The sequence below is a fragment of the Elgaria multicarinata genome, chromosome 7 (genome assembly GCF_023053635.1).
Source record: "Elgaria multicarinata webbii isolate HBS135686 ecotype San Diego chromosome 7, rElgMul1.1.pri, whole genome shotgun sequence".
NCBI classification, from domain to species: domain Eukaryota; kingdom Metazoa; phylum Chordata; class Lepidosauria; order Squamata; family Anguidae; genus Elgaria; species Elgaria multicarinata.
In genome coordinates this window covers 54,467,450-54,488,550 of record NC_086177.1, presented here as the reverse complement: position 1 = coordinate 54,488,550, position 21,101 = coordinate 54,467,450, and the positions used below count along the sequence as shown (strand labels likewise).

Here is a 21,101-nt window from a genome sequence, read left to right as displayed (position 1 = left end):
CAGCATTTCTCCAAAATATCTACTTTAGGACAGAGATCTTTAGACATATCATGAGTGCATTCAGATGAGTTTTTATAGGGTAACCATAAGGAAAGGAGGACAGGGCTCCTGTATCTTTAACAGTTGCATAGAAAAGGGAATTTCAGCAGGTGTCATTGCTATGCATGCAGCACCTGGTGAAATTTCCTCTTCATCACAACAGTTGAAGCTGCATGAGCCCTGCCCTCTTGACCAGATACAGAAGAGGACTGGGTACCTGTAGCTTTAGCTATTGTGATGAAGAAAGAATTTCACCAGGTGCTGCATGCCTACAAATGAAACCTGCTGAAATTCCCCTTTCTCTACAACTGTTAAAGATACAGGAGCCCTGTCCTCCTTTTCATATGGTAAGTCTAGCTTTTATCATGCAACCGTCCTGCTTCATTCAGTTCTAGGAATCCAGATGATAGCTCAGCAGAAAAAAAACAGCTGGGAAATAGACTTCAGCATTAACATACACTGCCCCTATTTTACTTTGGGTTATTTTAACTCCAAGTAAATAGAGTTGTAGAGTTGAAAAATGAGATATGAAAAGGCCTACTGGACTAGCTGTCTCATTTCCTATCCATCAAGCAATCTTCATATTCCACACCCAGCAGAAAAAGGGTATAGAAAAAGATGCTGTGGAACAAAAATAGCTCCACACAATCCAAGTAATCCAAGCCACGTATACTAAAGAGAAAGGAAACATGAGTTGGTGTGACTATGGCCTTAGCTAGACCTACCTTTTATCCCACAATAGAGGAGGTAAGATCTCGTGTTGTGTTTAACGCGAGATCCCTCCTTTGTTTACACACGACGACCTCACAAGGAAAGGCGTCACATCTGCCATTATTATTTTTTTAAAGAGGAAGGAGAGCACGAACGCTCATGCGCTAAAGGTAAGGGTTGTTGTTGTTGTTTTAAAAAATAAATTCCCACTCCTCCCACCCTACCCCAAATGGGCACAGTTCCTGGCTCCGCGCAAGGAATCGCATGGAGCCAGGTTAACCCGCGGCAACGGGCCCAAGACCACGGAAAAACCAGGGCCAAAGTGGAGGGCGAGATCCTGGGGCAAGGGAGGGATGATCCCTCCCTGATCCCGGGATCCCCTGTGCGTCATGTGGATGCTCAGGGACGATCCCGGGGTTCACCCTGGAATAAAGCCTTGTCTTGCTAAGGCCTGAATCTTTGCAGTTCTTATTTACTTGGACATAACCCCCAAACAAACGTGTTTAGACTGGCTGCTTTGGTTTGATGCTTGGGGTTGGGTCTTCATGGGAGCAGTCATGATAAGTTCCTGCACTTCAAAATTTCCCATTATCCCACTAAAAACATGTCTCTCCCATGTACATCCTCCAAATTGCAGTAACGTTCAGTAAGAAGTATTTTCAGTTCTGCGGCTCTGTAACAAAATATTGCTACCTATTTTACTCCAATGCTACATCATGCAAAATAGGAATCATGGCTCATGTCCCTACTGCTTAGGGGCTTGTTGATAATTATGTTATCCCCAAACATTAATGTGCCTATATTAAAATGATATATTTATAAATGATATATTTATAATATTACGCATAATGTTTTATGTTGCAAATAAATATCAACAGTCTTATGGTAGAAAATATATGAATGAAATGTTATGTACTCCTCCCAAATTCAGATATAGTGGTCTTGTTTCTTTGCAATGTTAGAAATAGTAAACTGGACCTTTTCACACAATCTTCGCTTTAGTGTCATAAAATCCCACATCTTTCTGGCTAATCAGGCCAGGCTTAAGATTTGATTACTTGTGTATCAATCCTTAAACAATTTGTGACAAGGATATTCGAAAGAGTGTCCTCTCCCTTACCAGCCTGCTTAGTCACTGAGGCCATCAGATGAGAGGCTTCTGGTGGCCCACCTGGAGTCGAACCTTCAGTGCACTTGGTATTAGGCAGGCACCAATGTTGTTTTGTTTTCAGTGCCTTACTGAAGACATTTTTATTTAAACAAGCCTTCTTGATTGACCAGCCATGTTTTTATTGTTATAATCTGATTTTAAATATTTTTATTTTGCATTTTGTTTCTGTTTCCTTTCCTTCATTGTTCACCACTCAGGACTCTTGTTAGATATAGTGTGGTAAACAAATCTGGTAAATAAATAAATAACTTTATCTCCTTACAAGTGTTGTCTTTTCTTCATTTTTGGAGATACGATATATGGTCCCACAACTGTGCAGTCTAGGTCGCTCCCAGGACTCCATGTTCTGAGATGTTTTACTGCAGGTTTTGTATCTAATAAGCTCATACCAACAAACTTAGCAATAACTAAATTTCCAGTTCTCCTTTTAAGTAAATTAATGGAAAGAATGACATATACCTCTCAGTTTGCCACACTCGCATGTTGAAATTGCATCCCATATTTAAAAATGACTTTGAAATATGAAAAACACAGGTGTGTCCTGTGTTCCGTTCAAATCATGCTAAGCAGGGTTCGTGGCTCAAATCCCTACTCCTTAGGCACTCCTTGCTTATTATGTTATCCCTGAACATTAATTTGCATGCCTTAAAATGACATATTTATAACCTAATATAAATATTATAATATTTTATATGACAAGTGCTCAAATATCTACAGTCTTCTGCTATACTCCAGCAAAAACAATATAGTAAAACCTACAACAGATGCTTCAACAAGATGTTTACATGACTTTAGAAAAAATATAAATGGAAAAGTTTACAATGATTGTGTACCAAAGTTGTGGCATGCAAGCTTAGCAACTTAAACCTTTTGATGTTAATTGAGCTGTGACTTAGCATGATCTTAATCAAATTAATTGTGCTTTATTTTCATCTTTTTCAACAAAATAGATTTACTGACCTGCACACAGAATCTGAACCATGTTAGTTCAAAAGAACTGGGAGCCCTTAGTCTGCAATGACTGTACACTGTGGAAAGAATTATCCACATTGTTCACACTGCTGCTATAGCAAAGAGATCAAAAACAGCAATGTTTTGGCACCAAGCTGAAGGGCCCTTATAATTGCCATGTTTCAGAATCCATTTAATCAGCCCTTAGCAAAAAGGCTGCAAAACTCTTTAATAAATCATAAAACTAGAGGAGGGAAATTAGGTCATCTTGTCCATCCCCCAACATAGTAAACTGGCGTTCTCTACTGTACTGTTGAATAACTTGTAAATGATTCAAGTGATGGATTTTTACTAGCTCTCTAGGGGAATTGCCCCATAGTCCATAAGGGAACTCTTTGCTGGTAATACTTTCCTCTCCTTTTTGCCCAATTGAAAGACAAAATAAATTTCTTTATATTATTATTTGATTCCTTACGATGATACTAATTCTATTCTTAATTCTGTCCTCAAATACATGTCCATTTTCCTCAACGACTACTATAGCTCAAGAAACATTCTGGCGCTTCTGTAATCTATTTCATCTCTCTCTAAATATGTATTTAGAGAAATAAAGGAATACAAATGTGCCGTATACAACAATAGTAGACTTAGAAAATGAAAAATATTTTTCTATATCTTACTGCATAAAAATATTAAGGCTCTAAGTTACCATAAAGAACATGTAGCAAATGCAAACTTCATACTGGGTTGACTATCTGACAAAGAGTTGTCACCAACAATGGCAAACTATACAACACCTATGAAGTTCTCTATTATTTGCCTCTTTTCCAGTTTACCCAAACACATAGTAGTTTGGGAATACTCTGCGCAGGATATTTAAATTACTGAATCTTCTTTGCCAGTAGCCAACAATGTTTGTTTTCCTCCGTACCTGTATCTAAAGGACCACTTCTGAATACATTTATATCATTGCAACATCACATGTGAATAAATTTCTTACATTAACACATTGGCTGTGCTTGCACAGAATAAGCCAAAATTCTGGTGAATCCTGTCTGATTGTGAATGAGCTGCGTGCTAGTACTTGCCCCTTGTTCATTCTCACTTTGCTCTTCCCCTGCTAACGTGACCACCAAACCAGAAATCAAAAGCTTAGCATATCACTCAAACTAGAGATCATGGGTTTTCACTCCTTTTACAAGCCAGAATAGAAAACCAGTTTGTTCATGGTTTACCAATCCAGGCTTGTTTGGGAGCAACAAGCCAGTGTTCCTGGTTCAGATGACACGCTAAGTTAGTTAAGTGGTTGTGCTAGCCATGAAGAGAAAGTGGGGGAAAACAGGCTATATGCACCACCAGTATGCAACTTGTTCACTATAAGCCAGGATTCCAGTGACTTCCTGTTTATGGAATGATCTCACTGATGAGGCCCGCCTGGTGCCAACATTGCTATATTTTCAGTGCCATATCTTTCCCCAGGCATTTAGCAACATGTGATGAGATTTAATTGATCCTGAATTTGTTTTTCGGTTTGGCTGACTGTTCAAAGTTATTTTTACATATATGTTTATATTTATTTATATTTATTTGTATCCCGCCTTTTGCCCAATACTGGGCCTCAAGGTGGTATTACAAAGTTTAAAACATACATTTTAAAACATAGGAAAAGAAATGTAAAAAAAAAAAAGTTTAAAATTCACAACATGAAACCCATGCACCCCTGCCATAAACAGTCAGTACTGGATCCAGCTTTTGTGGGCTCTTGGGCAAGATGTCCTCAATGAACCCTCTTTCCTGACTGGGCTGTCTCCTCCTCACTGTTGGTGATGCCCCTTGTGCTTGCTCATTTCTGCTGAGCCTAATCCCATGGACTTTCAGAGGGAGCAAGCAAAGAAAGTGCTGCCTGCTTTTACTCTTCTCCTTTCTCCTGTTACTGCTCGCTTACTCAAAGAGGGCAGGCAAACTAGCAGCTACAGTACCCGAGAATTCCATGGGATGGCAGTGAGCACCCCCATCTGAGGTATGGGCCTCAGCAAATGCCCAATGATGCCAGCTGGTCCCATATAGGACTGTATCCAATGGTAGCTGTGCACTAGCAAAAAGTACTTCCACTTGTGCAAGGAGAAGAAGTTGATTTTTGCTGATTTGTCCTAACCAATGCAGCTTCCCATGGACCTTGAAAAGCTGCTCCTGACAGTTGGGACCCTCTGGAGCAGCATGGAATATAGCGCAGAAGGTGCCACTGAACTTCAGGTGCCTCACCTTGTGTGAACTGAAGCACATTCTATTAGTGCAAAGCCATCGTTGAATACAACCTGTTGTGTGGAAATGAATTGCATCAACCAATCCAAATTGTTCCTCTTAATAGACATTATCAGTGAGGCATAAAACCAGACCATATGCTATGAATTCGAACTTATGAATTAGAAAGGACTTAGATTTATGTTTCTTTATGTTCAGGTGAAAACCTTTTCTATAAAATTTTGGAAGAAGTAAAATGGCCAACCAGAGTACAGGAGTAATTGTTTTATTGGATATAGTAAGACGTGGGAGAAATATTTTTGCTATCCTACCCATAACTAATTTTTCTTCAGAAATGGTCAGCTGTGCTACATTTTGTTGATATTTCATGTGTATTACGTAAGTGGTTAGTGAGGACACTTCACCATATTGTTGAAGGTGGTGAGTTCTAATTTCAGTTTATATTATGGATTGGATCGCCACCTCAAGCTATAATTAGAAGCTACTGCGGAAGTTAATATTTGACTAGATCAGATGCTATAACCAACCACTTTATCTCAATAGTTTGGACGGATCACTTTAAACTGTGACCCCGACTTTGTTAGTATAGACAAAAGTTATCAAGTAAAATGATAATCCAATCGATTGTGTTGAAGGTATGCAACTATTTGTAGAGAAAGACAGTGAATGTTCATACATATATTATATGGTGATACGATCTCAGAATTGACCACTTCCAGCTTTTTAGGCATCCAATGTATTATATTACTCTAGAGGTCCCTCTTCTCCAATGCCCATAGTGACAATTATTAGTAATGCTAGGAAGTAGAACAGTAAGTGTGTGCAGGACTCCCTTGCCAAAGCCATATGGACGAGTGAAACGATTTCTTCCTACAGCCTATTTTTCTCCTCTATGTCAAAAACACTGAAAAACAAGCCTTTTTGCCATTACGTGTCTGTGAACTTCATCTTCACAAAACAGAATCAATATGTCCACTATCTTAATAAAACACATTATGCCATTTTAGGTTTTATACCTTTTAAAAATAAAGAACTGCTATCTTCCAGACTACACTTGTTTTTTTGTTTACTCATTAAGATGAAGGGAAAAATCATTAAGATTCCTTTTTGTTACAGATTTGAGAAATCAGTCCTCATATTTATCAAAAATTAATTTAAGGATACAGAGACATATTTTGCATTAAAAGGTATTTTGCAAATGGTTATATCACCATTTATTTTTCCTCTAGGACAAGTAGATGGTTAAAAAGTGAATGAATATACTATCTTAAAATAATAAGCATGTTTAAGGATTCTATTTAACTGCTGAAAACTTAAGGCTAAAGTATGAACAAAACAAACAATAACAAACTGTTGTGAAGATTAATTTCAGTTGACATTTTTCTCATCTTATAATTCCCAGCATACCTTTCTTGGTGTTTTTACAGCTTGGGTACTTTTGATGAAAGCAATCCATCAATATTACTAGTATACTAACACAATCAAGTGAAATAAGTATGGCTAAGTACTAGTCACAGATGGAAAGTAATCATATTTGCACAGTTGTACTTGTGTGTTTACCTTCAGTTTGTAAAAAAATAATAGTTTAAAGGCTTGGGGAAATATTATGAAATACTGATAGATGTACAGTCACAAGACATCTTGCTTAACTTGTACATGATTAAAAGCTTTCAGAAAACAAACAGGTTGAGAAATTTCTCTCCATATTTAGACTTAGAACATGGGCTTGCAAGCCTATACATAAAAAAATTGAGGTTAAAGTGGCTTCATTTGATTTAATTGGGAGTGTAGCACAGCAAAGTTTGCAATGTATTTGAAAAATGATTGACACTGTTTTAAGAAAACATTCATAATTTTAACCACACACACAGCAGTTTGACAATATTTCCATTATAACACAACAAGAATTCTAAAACATACACTCATTTCATCCCGTCAGCAGTTCTTACTGGTGCATTCACAATCATAGATAAACCATATAATCTTGTACAATGTATTTTGTCCCAACAATGGTCTTTACGAGTAATCTTCTCTCTCCCTCCCTTCTTGGATGAATAATGTATTTCAAAATTAGTTTTATTAAATACATATCAGCATGTTAAACGCAAGTTGATTTTAAAAGAAATCTACTTAATGTTGTTACAGACATATACTTTAGGAAATGTTTTGTGTAAATCAATTGCTTATTCCCATACTTTATCAAATAATGAAGTTTTCAGAATATTATTGGGGAGAAATCTCTAGTCAAAAGCAAACACAGACCAACTTTATTTTCCCTTCCTTCGAAAGAATAGCCAATAGGGCAACAGTAATCTCATTTATTGAACATATTATGTATTATGATAAAGATGGCTCAGACAGTCTGTCTCACAGCCCCACCCTAATTTCCTTGAGCCAAAGTGATGTCATGCCCAGAGCAGCATTAGGACTTCATTGCTACAATTCTAGTTGTCTCTGTTGTCTCCACCCTCTTCCTCCACAACATAAGACAACAGTAGCAACTAAGGTCCCATCAGTTACCTTACAACCTGGTAAACATTTCCTTAGTAGCAGCTAATTTTACAAGTAATCACTTTCCATACTGAAATGATGGCTTAAAAACAAAGCCAATCAAAGCAGTAATTAAAGGTTTTAGAACCTGATTTTGACCTTACTTTTATATTGTTTGTTTTACTCTCCCCTGTGCCTGTTTGGTGCATTCCCTTCCCTTTCTTATTGTTTTATTACGATTTTATTAGAATGTAAGCCTATGCGGCAGGGTCTTACTATTTTGTTTTACTATGTACAGCACCATGTACACTGATGGTGGTATAAAGAAGAAGAACAACAACAATATGATTGAAAGTATGACAAAATGTTTATTTGCCTCCCAAAATGTATTTAAGATTATGCTTCGATTCTACTCATTCACCACTGTGATTACTAGCAGAAGAGCCACACTAGGTTACAACCTTGCTGACAACCATACTATTTCAGTGAAAACTAGCAAAATAAACTTATAGCAGTTGATTTTCATTCTAATCAAGATAGTTTGCCTTTACATCAGGATGTATCAATTTTACTTCTGTTTCAGAGCTCCAGGTTCCATTAAATTAGGTTATTAAAAACACAAACTTACCTGGGAGTTAAGTCCCATTCAACCGAATGGGGCTAACTTTTCAGTATGCATGTAAAAGATTGTATGGTAATATCACCTACATTTTTAAATATGATACATTTTAAATGGAAGTTAATAGATCTGGGATGGTAGGGTTAGCAAGAGATATTTACTTTTTAGCCTCTATACTAAGCCAAATATTGATATAATACTTACAGACTACAATGCAAAGCAACATGTTAAAACTATACTTTTAAGCTATTAAAAGCCACCAGTTAAGTTAAACGTAGATGAAGAATGCAACTAGGTAGCTAACATCCAATCCTATGCTTGTCTGTTCAGAAGTGAGTCCCATTTAGTTTAAATGGTAAAACTGTAGAATCAGTCAGCATAAGCAATGAACCTCCATATTACCTGTATTAATTCTGTATTTATTGTTTAATTATATAAACAACTAAATATGAAATTTGATTAGGGTACTGTCTTTTCAAGGACAAGAATAAATAAGCAATTAAACTATGACATAGAAGGCCTATATTACCCATCCAGATAAAAGTTTAATTTATATATCAAGTAAATCAGCTAACTGCATGTTTTATAGAAATTAATGAAATTTCTACAAAAATGAAACAAGGTACAAAAATTAGGCCGACCGTTTCCACTGTTTTTATATATATATACACTAAAAAATGGAGAACAAAACAAAACCCCAACCCAGTCTGTATTACAAGGTTTATAGATTCGTGTTTTTATCAGAAGCAATCTCCTTTGCAATGACATGTTTAGAGATAGAGGTGACATAAAACCAATTAAAATACCTTTGGCAAAAGTTTTATAGCAAAACCACACCCTCTGAAATACTTAACAGCTTTCTCTTCTGCGAGCCCACAAAGCTTCACTAGTGGGTATTATTACCACTTGTAATACAACAGACAAACACCTTACATGTATGGTTAACTATCACAGAATGTAGGCTTCACTGCAGTCGTTTACCTTTGCGAGCAAAATAAACTGTGGCAATGAACCTCTGAGTCATTCTTTAAAAGTAGCACAGAAACCAGGAACGTAACACTTCTAACCAGGACCCACGATTTAAACCCAATGCTCCATATGCTGATTCCCAGCGTAAAAGTTTGCCTGGCTCTCCTCTGCCTCCCCCCCCCCCCGGAATCCTATACGTCTGATTAATACCAGCTGTTTCCCTCGATCTTTCCGTTTAAGCCCTCAGGAGCCTCTTCTTGTCCAACTTCGAACTCCACTCCGCAGCCGGAACACACACAGCCATAGGGGGACCTTGGGATTGGAAATGCAAAAGGAGGAGACAGCGCTTCCACTGCAGAGGTCCAGATCTACACTTTACTATATAACCACACCCACCGCATTGCAGAAGCCACGAGCTGGGGAGAGGCTAAGTAGGGAGGGAGGGGAGAGACGGAACAAGCAGGAGCCCAGCGGCGAGGAACGACGGGGCAAGATACCAAGCCGAGTTTCGGGGGGCGGGGGCATACCGAGTGTCTGCACCACCACCACCAGCGGACTCTGCCAAGGAGCAGCCAAGTCGAAAGGAACCCAGCAGGTCAGCAGTGACACAAGGCACCGTTTTGGGTCAAGCAAAGGGGTGGCAGGAAAGCACCGGCGCTGTCCACATGGTCTTTACAGCGGCATGGGGGGGGGGGGGATGAAGCCACTCACGTCTCCCCTATCGGACGTGCTCTTGCTGTGGGTGCAAAACCGCCGTAGAAGTTTTAGAGAAGTTTGGGTCGTATTCGTTTACTTCTTCACAGCGCACCCACGTCCCTTTATTTCACCAACCCACCACTAAACAAAACACTACCAGAACCACGAGTGCCAATACTTAACAGACATAATCGTGGAAGACATGCAAATGGCCAGTCCCGCTCGGAGATCCCACCATCCCACGGCCGCACTTGGGCACCAAAAGAGGCATCGGGGAGGGGGGGAGGAATGACAAGTCGGAACAGCCTCTCCGTAGAAATAAGAGTAAGAGCATCCGCCCCCACTCGCACGGCGGTAAGTGAAAGGCTGAGAGGAAAGAGAGGAGCATGGCGGTGGTCTTGCGAGGTGAGGCACTTCTGTGCAGAGCTAGGAAGAGGAGGGCAACTGGGCTCTGTAGCCGGCGAAGACAACTTGCTCACCCCCCCCCCTTCCATCCCACCCCAAATACCGGCTCGCGGCGGAAGGAAAGGGCACGGCAGACAGGTAGGGCAAAGCTTCGCGATGTAACCTACGTTCATGCAGGTTTGCCTGCGGTTTTTGCTAAGTGACCCCTTTCCCAAAGGGTGGCGTACAGTCGAGCTGCGTGCAGGGCGCGCGTTCGAGCAACAGTTGAACCCCAAGCAGCCCCTGCCCCTCGTCTCCGCCCTCCCCAACTTTGACTCTGCATGACTTCTTGATCTTCTATTGGCATTCCTCTTCCCCCACTAGCGGTTTAAGGAGTGACGACAGCAACACACCACCACAGCCGCCGCCACCCCGTAACAACGTGACTTTCTTATTCCACAGCCTCCGGTAAACTCCAAAGGGGGGAGCCACTGCAGAGCGACATCCATCATTTAACATGGGGCGGGGGAAGGTCAGCTCACGTGCACAGCCCACTACCAGCAGCACCTTTTCCTCAGCCGTTCTCCACCGACGCATGCACGCGCGCGCGCGCGCGCACACCCTGAGACTTCTGCCATTCCGTTGGCGCCCTGCTGCAGCCTGCCCCATATACTCCTTCCCCGCACTGGATTCAATGCAGATCATGGTTTTCCTACCGAAGCCCTTGTCACGGCTGCTTTTTGCTCCCTCTCTCCTCCTCAGCCCCATCTTAAGGGTACATTCGCTGGAGGACACACACTGCGTCCCCCCCCCCCAAGTCAGAATGAAGCCCTTGGCCGGCGGCGCTAGCAAATGAATCAGTCGGTGGGCCATCTAACCCTGATCTCCCACACCCTGCTAATATCTCCAGCATCAATGCGACCATCAGGAGTCAGACGCAAAACAGCCCTCCTTGTTCGGGGAGGGGGACGGGGGCTATGAAAAGCGACTTTCGTCTCTCTCGCTCTCTGTCTCCCCCTCCTTCCAAGCACTTCGGCATGGAAAGAGCGCACGTATAGCTAGCTGCCCACCTACCCACTCTGCCCCACCATGTCGGCGTCCTACAGAACGACCCCATTCTAAATCTTCCATAGCCAAATGTTAACTTAAAAATGGCTTCTAGAACATACATCACAGGAGACTTAAATAAATCTGAGCAGAAGGCGAAGGCGAAGGCCTTAGAGCCCCCCCACACACCGTGCGCTTCCCCAAATCTCTACCCCCAGATCTGCCTTGCAGCGATGACGTTGGCAAAACAATAAGAGAATCAGAAACAAGCGCAAGGAGGGAGAAATGCATACCTTGTCAAAAACGGCGCAGCAGCGAAAGCAAGAGTCGGGACTGGGGATCGAAGTCTGCTTCCAGCACGTCACAGGGACGTGCAGCAGCTGCAGCAGCAAGAGCCACGCGTCAGCAGCAGCACAGCCAGGCTCTGCCCAGGACGAGCCCTCTGCAATTTTCAGCAAATCAGAAATGTGCAGACGCCTTCCCAGACGACCCCCGAGAACAGAAAAGAGGTAGAAGCTAGATCCTGCCAGTTTTCTGAAAGACGAGTGAAGGGGGGAGGACACTTCTCTTCCACATAAAAATAGACAGTATGTTAAGCAAAATCATAACATGTATATGCCGAAAAAGGTTACAAACCTTTCTCAACAGTCGCTAATATTTTGCAGCCAATTTCGACTGCAATTCCTACCAATGAGTGCAATAACATCATTGCAGTTCAAAAGGCATAATATCATCCCTGGCAAAAGAAGAACAACTGGCTCAGCACAAGTAGAGAATTTGCTTCTGCTTTTAAAAAGTACAAACATGCACCAGCACTTCAGTTTTAAAGGCTCATTTGCTTGGAAATTGCTTGAAATCATTTGATTTCAGTGGAACTTGCATCCATGTAAATGTGATTAAGATTAGGTATATAATGCTTAGCACTTCAGAGCATTCAAAGCATGCTCTAAAGTGCACTTGATTTTGCTGCAATCCTTGTAATTCTGTAAGATAGGTCAATATTAGTACTCCTAGGAAGAAAAGATGAAACCCAAGAGTGGCTTGCAAGAAGCCACCAAGTGAAGTTTCAACAGAGGCAAGATTCAACCTAAGGACTTGCTGATTCACAGTTCAGTCTGCTTCATCTGTGATGCTTCCAGCTAGAGGGCTCCTAGTGCTTCCTGACAGAGAGGATTGTGCAGTAATTTGCCTTTTCTTTCTTAACGGATTTTATGCAGTTATAAAAAAGATGGAAGAAGTGGTGTGAAAAGAGAGGAGGGTTATGGGCGGGAGAAGACAACATTCCAATCTCCCATAACATTCTATTAATGAGACAAGGCAATGGTGCAATTAAAGACTCATCTGGCACACCAGGGCTGGATTTACACCAAGCAGGATATAGCACTATGAAAGTGGTATGTGCAGTGACAACTATTGGGGACCATGACACATGCCATATGCAGCTTTCATGGTGTTATATCCTGTTTGGTGTAGATGTGTCATAGGCCCCAACAGTTGTCAGTGCACTTCAATACCATTATAAAGCAGTAGTGTAGATCTTGTCCAGGTCCCAGCTTACTTACTTCACCAATGAATAAATGAGTGGAAATCTGCTAATTTTATGGGATATAATACTAGTTATATGTACATACTACATAAACAGTTTCTCGGACAGTAAAGTTATCCCAATCCTAAAAGTGGACGGGATTCAACAGGCTCCAACTATTGGATCTGGGATTTTAATTGGTTCTTGTGCCACTGGATGTTTTGTAGGAACAGATAAACTAGGCCTCTAGCAAAGAGTGAAATCCAGGTAAGCTGTCTTACTGAAAGAACTAGTGGAATGAGGTGGGGAAATACCACCACCGCCCCCTGTGGACCCTAAAAATTGCTCTGGAAATTGTTGAGGTATTCTCTGGAGCAGACTTTTGAGGCAAGAGCAGCAGCAGGAGAAAGTCCTGTTGCATGAGCAGAGTTCTGCTTGTGCACTACTGTCTAGAATAGAAATAAAATGCCCCAGATTGCTTTGGGGTCTAATATGCGAGCACTTATTATGTGCTACTCTACTGGATTAATATTTCTGTCTAAATATTTAGATAGTGAACTTCGGAGGCTAAAATAAAAAATCCTAACTGAATCTACTATGTTGCAACTTTATCGAAGTAGAAGTTCCTTTAATTTATATTATTAATAGGACTTGAAGAAAAGACATGTCAACAATAATGGCTTTTGACTTTAACTAATCTGGCCTCACCTTTTTTTTTTAAAAAAAAAGGGAGAGACAAGTAAAAAAAATGATTTCTGAAAACGAATTTGCTAACTTGCTTTCTGATCATAAATATATTGCTTCAGAGTATGTCCCATTGATTTCAGAAGAATATACATTCAGATAATATATTTAGGACTAACATGTCAGTTTACGATACAAAAGGTACAGTTCTATCAAATTTATTTTCTTGGCTGATCTAACCTGACTGATTGCATTTCTTATAAGCAAAAATACCCCTTGCACTGTTTACAACTCAAGAGTATAATAAAATAATAAAGCAGGACCTGGGCAAAACTTTTATTTGTCTAAGAGTGTAGTATAATGCATAACATCAGAATTTTGCAAATAATTTTTAGCACAATGTTAGACTTCAATGTGAGGGGAGTAATAGTAGCTTCACCTAAGAAACATGCAATCTCAGCAGCCCAACAAAGTAATCATTACCCTGGTCCTATATAAATACTTTTAAGGAAGCAGCAGTCTCATTGAAATCTGAAGGATTTCTTTAAATTGAGGTGTTTAGTAATTCTGGCCAAATCCTGGAACTCTTTGATTTCTTATTTTAAGGATTCTGGATGCCCCACATTTATTGGATATTGACACTAAGTATGTTTAAATGAAGGATTAGTTGTATTGCACCACCAGCAATTAGCTGAATCAGAGAAATCCTTATTAAAGAGATGTTTTGGTGTCCAATAATATAGGGTGACCATACAAAAAGGAGGACAGGGCTCCTGTATCTTTAACAGTTGTATTGAAAAGGAAATTTCAGCAGGTGTCATTTGTATATATGGGGAATCTGGGGAAATTTCCTCTTCATCACAGCAGTTAAAGCTGCAGGTGCCCTGCCCTGTTTTAAATCTGGTCACTCTAGTATAGCTCCTGCAGATGTAACTGTTGCGATGAAGAGGAGATTTCACCAGGTTCTCCATATATACAAATGACACATGCTGAAATTCCTTTTTCTATGTTAAAGATACAGGAGCCCAGTCCTCCTTTTCATATGGTCACCCTAAATAATCATGAAACAAAAGTTTTTGCTAAATAAGATGCAGCCTAAGATTGATAGATACGACAGGTAGATGCCAAAGCGATTAGGCATTCTGTGGCTGTGTCCACAGGCCCAAAATGAACCCAGATGTGCCCTTAGTCTGAAAAGGTTGGGGATCCCTGGGTTAGAATATTAAGTATCTGTAGGAAAACAAGAATGTTTAACATTTCAGTTATATGTAAGGAATGCAAGCATTTGTTCTTGAGCCTGCAAATACTTACTATGTGCCTAACCATGTGCTGTGTAACTAGTTTCTTAGGTGCAGTATTATGCTGATGCTTAAGTGTACTTTAGTGCCTAGAATATGCTATTACTTTCATGAATACAGATCCTAGTTTTTATAAACTTAACTTTGTTTGAGTTAAAATACTATTTAACTTATTGATAGATTTAAATGGTCTTGGAGCATCTGGTGCTATATCATTGTTGAAGCAGAGCAGGTATAGGCCCAATCTGGCACTGGTGGGGAAATTATTGGGAGTCCCATATAAGCATATTTGAGCTTTCTAAAAGAAAGAGTGGGTATAATAACTATTTCTGCTAAAATAGTAAATTCACATGGATTTAGGAAAAAATGATAGAGCAGAAACTGGGCTAAAAGAGTGACAAACATTACAAGCTTTGCAATAAGAGGATATTTTGCAATAGATTCTAAGAGCCAAATTATTATTATTATTATTATTATTATTATTATTATTATTATTATTTATTTATTTATATAGCACCATCAATGTACATGGTGCTGTACATAGTAAAACAATAAAATAGCAAAACCCTGCCGCAAAGGAATTACACTCCTTTTCTGTGCCACATATACTTTATTATTAAAAGCACGCTTCTTCTCATGCTGTCTCATTCACTTTAGTTTCCCACAATTTGTTCATTATTTTGAGAATCTCTACCTTGCCCCAGTCTTTAGGCCCTAAACATGTGTCTCCTGCATACTTTGATCAGTAATCTTCTGAGGAGCTTTAAAGCTGATGCTTTAAAAAATAGACCACTGCACTGCCCAGTGTCTGCAAATAAGGCTGCCTAGCTTTTAGGAGCAGATCCATATAGAACACTTTACAGGGTTAAATCCAGTGTCACATGAGTGAACTTTTGCTCACGTGGTATGGATTCCTCCTACTCTCCTCCTGCCTAGAACCCCAATATGCTCCCCAAATCTGCTCCCAAGGATCCCCCAACTTTGGAGCAGGCATGGTGGGTGCCCAGGGGGCTGCAGGGGGAAATCCTTTCTACCAGCAGTTTTGGTTCTACTGGCAGACCGCCAGCATTAGATCCACCAACAGTATCTTCAAATTTACAGAAGCATGAATGAGATGGAAACATTCTTTTAGACTTCCTGGTGCAAAGAACTCTTTGCTTGTGTCACAACCTGAACCTCGATGCACAGCAATGGATAAGATTGCATGGTACACTGCATATATTTCTTTGGGCCGTAGCCTGTATGCTTCTAAAAATAAATACTTCCTTATTGTTGAAATCATGGCATGTTCCTAGTTCTTGTATTTCATATAGGGAGAGCAGCACATGCACTTTACCTTCCCTTATATAATATTATCATGTCTCATCTCCCTTTGGGATAAAAATAATCTTGCCATCTTTGTTTTCCTTTTCTGAACTTCATTTAAAAAAAAAGATGAGATCACTCACTAGTCTGAACATAATGTTCCAGATGAGCATTAGCTATTGAATTGTACCTTAGACTTATAATAATTAGCTGTTATTTTCCATATTATTCTTATTTCAATCAACTGTCTTCAATTATCCTTTTAAGCAGACAACAGAACAGAAAAATAAGCTATTCAAGCTGCAATCCTTTTTTTTAGTATAATTTTTATTATTTAACAACAACACATAATAAATCATATACAAACATAACATTCCTCTTATTTCTTAGCTATACATTCTACTTCTTAACTAACTCACATTAATAAGTGCCCCCCACCCTTGGGATCTTATTCTAGTTTCCAAAATTGCATTGAATCTTCTGGTGGTGTTCCTCTCCCTTTTAACAATACATGTTCTAGGAACAATTTCCATATCTCTTCAAAATCATTGTTTTTTATTATTCCCCTTCTAAATCTAATATTACATGTTAATTTATCATTTATAGCAATATCCCATATTTCTTTATACCAATCTTCTATATCATAATCTCCTTGAACCTTCCAATTTCTGGATATCATTAACCTTGCAGCTGTTAACAGGTTTGTTATTAATTCTTTTTCCATCTGATTACATTTAAGATTTCCATACATTGATAATAATGCTACACTTGGTGTTTCTTCTAAATCCATTCCAGTTATTTTTTTTATTTCTCTATACACCATTTTCCATAATTTTTGTACATGTTCACAATTCCACTGCATATGTATATACGTTCCTTTCTCCTGACATCCCCTCCAACAAAGTATCGAGTTCTCTTTATTTATTAAGTTTAATTTTATTGGAGTTAAATACCACCTCCAAATTATCTTTTAATAATTTTCTTTTATCCTTACAGACATATTTTTCAACACTCTTTGTTTCCATATCCTCCCCCAGTCCTGTTGCTCTATTTTCTCATTCATATCTGTTTCCCATACCATCCTAACAGAATCTTCTTGAGTTTCCATTTCCAATAATATCTTATATATTCCACTCATTAATCCTTTTATCGAATTAATTTTCTTCTTTTTCTTTCTCTTTTTGTAAGATCAAATCCTCAAATTTAGTATTCTTTCTGCAATCTCTATTATCCTTTAGCCCTTTTTTTATTTCCATTGTTCCATTTGGATACAATTGAACCATGATATATTTCCGCCTTTTAATTTTTCTTTTATTTCTTCCTTAGTTCCCATCTTCTCCATCCAATCTCTTATTTTAAGTACTTTCTCATCTTTTAATTTCTTTACCAATCCGTCTTTTAAATTTTCAGGAAACTCCCTCACCACCGGTGTTATTGGGGAAATGACTTGAACCAATTTCCTTTTATATATTCGCCATATTTCTAACACATTCTTTAAGAGAGGGTTCTCAATTTCCCTCCTCCACTTTGAATTATGGTCCTTAAAGAATATATTTTCTAACTTCCAATCTAACCCTTTCCCCTTTTTTTCCTCTAACCAATTTTAAATCTCCTATTCCTATTATACTCTCTATTACATATCTCAACTGATTTGCTACATAATATAATTTAATGTTTGGGAGCCCTAATCCCCCTGTTCTCTGCATTTTGTACCATATTTTCTTATTAATCCTTGCTTTCCTATCTCCATTACAAAAATTGTTACCCATAATTTGCCAGCTCTTTATTTCCTTTTCCGATATCTTAATTGGTAACATTCTAAATAAAAAATTAATTTCTGGTAAAATCCTCATTTTTATCAACGCTATTCTCACAAACCATGATAATTTTATCTTTTTATATTCCTCTAACTTTCCTCTTACTTCTTGCTTTAAACTATTAAAAATTTTCTCTTCCATATCTTCCCAATTTTTTTGTAATCTTAATTCCTAAATATTTAATCGTTTCTTTTAGTTTATTTTTCATTTCCTTTTCCCATTCCTTCTCTTCTACTTTGCTATAATTAAACAGCGTCATTTCTGACTTTGACCAATTTATTTGTAATCCAGTCATTTCCCCAAATTCCCTCAGATGGTATTTTATCCGATCCATTTTCTCCAAAGGGTTCTTAATTGTCAGTAATGTGTCATCTGCAAGCATGCTTATCTTAATTTCATCTTCATTCCCAATCCCCTCCATGTTTCTATCCTTTCTAATTACATTTGCCAAGACCCCTATAACTAATACAAATAGGACTGGTGAGAGCGGGCAACCTTGTCTTGTTCCTCGGGCAAGTAGTATTTGTTCTGTCATCCCATCATTTACCACCACTGATGCTACATTTTGTGAATATAACTGGTTTATTAATCCTTTAAATTTCCCCCCCCAATTCCATTGTTCCTATTATGATTTTTAATGCTTGCCAGCTGACGCAGTCGAAGGCCTTAAAAATATCTAATGCAATTATTCCCGCTTTTAACTTCTTCCTTTTTATTATATTAATAAATATAATATATTTAATAATCTTCCCACTAAATTATGCATCTGTCTCCCTACTACAAACTCACATTGGTCCTTTCCAATATATCTAGATATAAATGTATTCATTCTTTTTGCCATTATTGCTGTTAAAATTTTTGCATCTTGATTAATTAATGATATGGGTCTATATGAATCCGGAACAGTTAAATCTTTATCAGGCTTAGGAATTAATACTATTAATGACTGTTCCCACGATGGCGGGATCATATCTCCCTTTATTATTCCATTATATAATTTCATTAATTTCCGAACTAATATTTTTTTAGAGGTTTTATAGTACTCCAGTCCCAATCCATCTACCCCTGGGGATTTCCCTCCCTTTAGCTTATCTATGACCCCCTCTATTTCCATTTCCGTCACCAATCCTTCCATTAGTTCCCTATATTCCTCCCATAATCTTATCTTTATATGTTTTTTCAATATATTCTCTAATTCTCGTCGCTGATGTATCTCCTGCCTCATAAAGCCCTTGATAAAACTCTTGAAATATTTCTATTTTCCCTCTCATTAAATTACAAATTTTCCCTGTTTTATCTTTAATTGTCCCTATTGTGTTCTTTGCCTTCCTTGACTGCGTGGCCCTGGCCAACATTCTAGAGTTTCTATTATTATTCTCAAAGAATTCCCTTTTTAAATAAACCAAATTTCTCTGGACTTCCTCTATATTCTTATTTTCTAGTTCCTTTTTCTTTGCTTGTAATATTATCAAAATTTGTTTTTCTCTATTTTTCAAATACTCCTCTTCCAATTTTTTAATTTCCTCCTCTAATTTTTTTTGTTTTTCCTCTTGTTGTCTTCTTAATTTACAATTGCTTGAGAACTTTCCCCATTATCATTAATCTCCCATGTCTCCCATAATTCCTCTTCTATCTTTTCCACTATCTTATCATATTTAAATATTTTGCTGTTCATCCTCCATCTTTTTGCTTCTTTATAATTCTAACTCTGAACTCCATATTTACTAATGCATGGTCTGTTACCTTAATAACTCCCACCTCCGTATTATTAACTCTGGAGATTAAACCTTTTGAAACAAAAATATAATCTATCCTGGAGAAGCTCTTAAAAACTGGTGAATAAAAGGTATATCTTCTCTCTCCTCCCCTTAACCATCGCCATACATCCTTCAATTCATTTTTATCCATCCATTTTTTTAAAGCTGTAATGTCTTCTCTCCCCAGTAGTAGGATTCAATTTATCTTGCCTTTTATCCAAAACCATATTAAAATCTCCAGCTATTATTAAATGTCCTCTGTGGATATCCTTCATCTCTCTAAACACTTCTTTATAGAACTCCATTTGCTTCTCATTTGGGGCGTAGATATTGACCAGTGTGTAATATTCCCCCGCCATTTGCCCCTGTTATAAGAAATCTACCTTTTACATCCCTTTTAATCTGTAATACATTAAATCCACGTTTATTTGATATTAAAATAGCAACACCCCCGTTTCTTTGAAGTACCAAAGGCTTTCTCATATGTCACTGCCCATCTTAACTTAAGTTCATTCTTTCTATCTTTTATTTGATGTGTTTCCTGTAAGAAAATAATGTCTGCTTTATCCTTATTTAGCATCATTTCTATCCTTTTCACTACTGCCCCAATCCTTTAACATTCAGTGTTGATAACTTAATGTTCTTATCCATATTCTGTCTTTTTTCTTTTTTGTTGATCCCTTTTGTGTCCACCCACATAAACACATTACTTAAACTTAATACAACAAAAACTCCCCCCCAACCATAATCCCACCCTCACCCTCCCCTCACCCTCCTCCCTTTCCCTCCCTTCCCCCTCTTTTTCTCCCCCCCCTCTTCCCCCAGGGCCCGTTCGCTCCAGCCATGGTTGATCCCAACCGTAAGGGGGTGGGGGAAATGGATCCCTCAGTCCCGATGCAGTGACCCCTTCCTCTCTCGGTTATGCTTATATTATCATCTCCTCTCCATCTGTTCGAGCTGCAAGCCTACACCCACTTATCTGGGTTGTTCCATTGAATTTAATGGGATGTGATTCTGAGTAGACATACATACGATTGTGTTATCAGGCTGCAATCCCTACACATAAGTATTTACTCAGCCTCAGGCATGAGCCTCAATAGGATTTCCAAATAGATACACTTAGGATTATCTTTACTGTAGTGTTTTAGCAAGTGCTTAAATTCATAAGATATGTGGTTTCATGGTTCAAAAGGTGGGCAGAAGCCTTTCTTTCCAATACTACGTAAGACGAAGTTGCCTGTGATAACTATGAGATATGACATGAAGACATACTGTACATGCAGAGGTACTGTTGTCTTTAATATTGCTTTTGATGTTTCAAGAGACTGTGAATGTTTATAAATGTTTACTCAGAAGTTAGTCCCATTGCATTCAAT

General features: G+C 38.6%; 1 protein-coding gene across 1 annotated transcript in view; it reads right to left on the bottom strand.

Moving 5' to 3' along the window:
• EPB41L3 (erythrocyte membrane protein band 4.1 like 3) overlaps positions 1 to 11,857 on the bottom strand; it is a 108,565-nt gene extending 96,708 nt beyond the window's left edge. The window contains exon 1 of the mRNA XM_063130587.1: positions 11,633 to 11,857. The gene's annotated coding sequence lies outside the window, so the exon portion shown is untranslated. The remainder of the gene's footprint in view (positions 1 to 11,632) is intronic.
• Positions 11,858 to 21,101: the final 9,244 nt, after the last annotated feature.